We start from the raw sequence: 5029 nt of genomic DNA, 5'->3' as shown, positions 1-5029 counted from the left end.
TGGTATTAAGCTAATCTCAGGCCCCCAGAGAAATTATCTTTAATTTAGTTTAACTCTTGTCTTCAAGATTTTTAATGCGAAGATCTTTATTTCCCCACAATGGGGCAGCAAAGAGCTTTTTCAATACACAGTTAATAGCGTGTTGAAAATCTAATAGTGGCAGTACTTTTTATTTTTAAAGAAACTTCCTTAAGCTCTTTTTTTTTTTCCTTAAGTGCCCAGGCAAGGAATTACAAGCATAGCATTTCATTTAGACCAAATTATTCTTAAAGTTTTTACCAGAGATTGGCATATACTAGCCATTGACTATACTCCATTGCCGTTAAAGGTTATTAAAGATATTATTTAAAGATAATCTTTAAATAAGAGAATAGCTTAAAATAGATGAATATTTAAAAACAATACCATTTAGGGGCACCTGGGTGGCTGAGTTGGTTAAGCGTCTGCCTTCCGCTCAGGTCATGATCCCAGGGTCCTGGGATGGAGCCCAACATTGGGCTCCCTGCTCAGCGGGGAGCCTGCTTCTCCCTTTCCCTCTGCCCCTCCCCCTGCTCGTGCTCTCTCTCTCTCTCTCTCTCTCAAATAAATAAAATCTTTAAAAAAATACCATTTAGGGGCGCCTGGGTGGCTCAGTCAGTTAAGCGGCTGCCTTCGGCTTGGGTCATGATTCCAGGGTCCTGGGATGGAGCCCCATGTCGGGCTCGCTGCTCAGCGGGGAGTCTGCTTCTCCCCCTGCCTCTGCCTCTCCCCCTGCTTATGCTCTCTCTCTGTCAAATAAAGAAATAAAATTAAAAAAAAATACCATTTAACTTAGGTGCTTGAAACTATAGGAAATAGGAACCCCTACCTTTGATGTTTTAGGTAAGCCCTTAAAATCTGGCATCTTGCTCTCAATTTTCCTTGATCATATGGGAGAATCAGACCAGGCATCCAAACATGTGGGTTCTGATTCTGGATCTAAGAGTCCTTGGGCTGGTCATTTCACTACTGATATTTCCATCTCCTCATCTATTAGGAGACTAAATTAAATCATCTCTAAGCCTCCTTTTAGCTCTAATGTTCTGTCGTATAAAAACCCTAGCCTATCATCATTTTAGACTAAAGAAGTTTCAATTAAAAATGCTCAGTATGCTTCCAGAGCTACAAAAGCTTTCATTTTACAGATGAATATTAAAATATCTTGAACCAAACAGGCTCAATGCTGTAAGAAATCACAATCATAACTCAATTGATTACACATGAGCAATTTGTAATCTGGTAGGTATTATTCATTCATTTACTTTTAAAGGAAAAGACGTGCATTACAGAAAAGTTGAGAAACATAGAAGAGTTGAGAGCAAAACAAAACCGTAATTTTACTATCCAAAGTTCTGTCAGTCTATAATTCTAGAAGAAGGGATCATAGTGTATTTAGATTTTCATCTTCCTTTTAAAATTATATTGCAATATTGTGAACCCTTCTGATGCCGTTAAAGGTTATTAAGAATAATATTTGTTAGATAACACTCCATTATTCCACCCTTGCCCTATTCTGATTATTCTTAACACAGTAGCCAGAGAGAATCCATTCAACTGAAAGTCACATCATGTTCCTTCTCTATTCAAAACCCTCTATGGCTTCCATCTCACTCAGATTGAGCCATCGTCTCTGTCATCTGTCCTCTCTTCCAACTTTATGATTTCCTCTCCTACTACCATTCTTTCTCGTTCACTCTGCTCCAGATGTTCTGTTCCTCCAACATTTCAGACACATCCCTGCAATGAGGCCTGTGGACTTCCTGTTCCTTCTGCCTAGATGTCTGCCTAGATGTTTGCTCTTTGCTTCCCCTGGGTCTTAACTCAAATATCGGCTTCCCAGGGGCGCCTGGGTGGCTCAGTTGGTTAAGCTACTGCCTTCGGCTCAGGTCATGATCCTGGAGTCCCTGGATCGAGTCCCTGGATCGAGTCCCGCATCGGGCTCCCTGCTCGGCGGGGAGTCTGCTTCTCTCTCTAACCCTCCTCCCTCTCATGTGCTCTCTCTTTCTCATTCTCTCTCTCTCAAATAAATAAATAAATAAAAATCTTAAAAAAAAAAATACATCAGCTTCCCAGTGAAGCTTTCTCTGTCCTCTGTACCTAAAAATGCAACCTCCCCCTGGTTTTTTGCCTCCCTTCCCTGGTTTTATTTTGGTCTTTAACATTTATGACTAATATGCTACACATTTTATATATCTTATTCACTGTCATGTTTTCCTCTTTTGGAAATTAAGCTCTTTCATGTCAGAGATCTTTGTTTTGGTTGCTTCTATGCCCCAACATCTAGAAGGGGTCTCATAATTATTTCATGTGTGAATGAGTATGGCTATTACATTGCCCATAGTGTTGAACATTTCGATTGCTTGTCTTTTCTTTCCTTTTCTCTTTTGCTATCAAGTATATCACTGCAGTGAATAATGAATAACTTATCCAAAACTGTTTTTCTCTCTCAATATTACCCATAGTTATATCTTAGAAGTAGAACTGATTGAGCAAAATGGAATGAACACTTACTTAAGAAAACTTCTGGGAGGACTGAGTTTTGATTTACAGAAGAGTTGCAAAGATAGTGCAGAGAGTTCATGCATTCCCTTCATCCAGCTTCCCCTAGTTTTGACATCTTGCCTAACCATGGTACACTTGTCAAAAATGAAGACGTTAACACTGAAGACAATGCCATGAACTAAACTCCAGACTTCACTGGGATTCTCAGGTTTATCCGTTAATGTGGTATTCTATTCCAGAATCCAATGTAGGATACTACTCTGCATTTAGGAACAAATACTTTAAAAACTTTCATGCATATTAAATTTTCTCCAGAAATGTAGCTTCAGTCTAATTGCCAACAGCAGTATATGAATGCTTCTCTCTTATCAATATTTGGTATTTTCCTTTTAAGATGTATCTTTAAAATTTGATGGGTAAAAAATAGTATCTTATTACTATTTTAGTTGCATTTTCAATGAATTTAAACATTCTTTCATATATTGGCCATTTGTATTTTCAAAATTCTGTGTGTCTTTCACCTATTTTTATTTATTTTTTTAGTAGGCTCCATGCCCAATGTGGGGCTTGAACTCCCAACCCTGAGATCAAGAGTCCCATGCTCTATCCACCAACCCAGCCAGGAAGTCTCTCCCTATTTTTAAAACTGGGTATTCCACTCACTGAATTATAAGCACTCTCTATATTAGGAATATTAAATTTTTGTCAAGACTGATATATTTTTCATGATTTGCCAACTGTCATTTTAGAACACGGGAGTTTTCTGTTTTTATGTCATCAAATCTACTCTGCTTTATATTTGTGATTGAATGTATTTTTTATGCTTAGAAAAGTAGCTCCCATTCCCATATCAAATGTTTCATAGATAGATACTTACATACATAGAATATACATACATACAATATTATTTCTATTTTTTAGACCTCTTAGATTTGGGTATATGAAAAGAGAGAAAATGTGTGGTGTTTTTTTTTTTTAATTTTTATGTTATCAGCCTCCTTTGAGCTGTTCTCATTTTTTAAAAAGAATTTATTAATTTATTTGAGGGGGCAGGGAGTGAGCACAAGCAGGGGGAGCAGCAGGCAGAAAGAGAAGCAGGCTCCCCGCTGAGCAGGGAACCCGACGCAGGACTCGATCCCAGGACCCTGGGATCATGACCTGAGCTGAAGTTAGACCCTTAACCAACTGAGCCACCCAGGTGCCCCTAGTAATTCATTATTTTAAAGATAGTATTGACCCAGAAATAAAAAGCTCATCTATATGGTCAAATAATTTTCGACAAGGGTACCAAGATCATTCGACAGGGAAAAGATAGTCTCTTCAACAAACAGTGCTGGGGAAACCGTAACCACATGCAAAAAAAATGAAGTTAGACCTTACCTTACACCACATACAAAAATTGGCTCAAAATGGATCGGAGACCTAAACAAAAAAGCTGAAACTCTAACATTCTTGGAAGAAAAGGGGGAAAGTTTTGTGACATTGGATATGACAACTATTTCTTGATAGGACATGAAAGGTACGGGCAACAAAAGAAAAAATAGACACATTGGACTTCATGAAAATTAAAAACTTGTGCATCAAGTGTTTTAAACTGGCAGGAGGTGGAGCAGATTGTAGGAGCTGAGGGTTTAAATAAACGGAGTAACCATAAATAGTGAGGAGGGCTTGGAGGAACTGGGTGATGAGATTAGGGAGCGTTGTGAGGGCTGCTAGAACCGAAATACCAGACTGGCTGTCCTATAAGTAACAGAAATGTATTTCTTACAGTTCTGGAGGCTGGAAGTCCAAAATCAGGGCAGATTCGGGATCTGCTGAGAGCCTACTTCCTGGCTCTCAGTCGGCTCTCTTCATGTTGCTCCTCACATGGGGGAGGGACAAGGGAGCTCTCAGGAGCCTCTTTCATAAGGACACTAATCCCTTCACGAGGGCTCCACCATCAAGACCTAGTCACCATCTCAAGGTCCCACTCCAAACACCATCACATCAAGATTAGGTTTGAATATGAGAATTTAGGGGGGACACAAACATTTAGTCCATAGCAGGGAGTTCTCCAGAAAGGCCACTTTAGATAGGAGGTGACCTCTGAGCTATATGAGGAAGCAGGAGGAAGAGTGGGACAAGGAAAAAGCTGGCAGGGGGCTCATCTGTAGGCAAAATCCACAGGTTGAGGTATTTAACAAACTCCTCTCCCAGAGCTGAGAAGTGTAAGAGAGTACTCAATACTTGGCCAAAATGGGCTCATGTAGATTCATCCCTCCCTCAAATAACGCTGGATTGGGGCGTGGGAAATCAGAAACCTGAGCTGGGACGGTCCTGAGAGTAACTGTGCTCTGAGGGGATATTTTAAAAGAATTATCCTCCAGTTTAAAGCCATGTTTCTGTTACATTGTGACCGTCTCTCTCTTTGGAGGTCTGCTCCCTCCTCCATTTCCTAACTCGGCTTGTAGTTTAAAAAAAATTTTTGTTCAGCAGTTAAAACAAGAAACAAAAAACCAGACGATACTAC

Source organism: Mirounga angustirostris, unplaced genomic scaffold (assembly GCF_029215605.1).
Source record: "Mirounga angustirostris isolate CCGP_5_RB_7025 unplaced genomic scaffold, mMirAng1.0.hap1 SCAF_2, whole genome shotgun sequence".
Classification (NCBI taxonomy): domain Eukaryota; kingdom Metazoa; phylum Chordata; class Mammalia; order Carnivora; family Phocidae; genus Mirounga; species Mirounga angustirostris.
Note: the sequence above shows the minus strand (reverse complement) of the source record.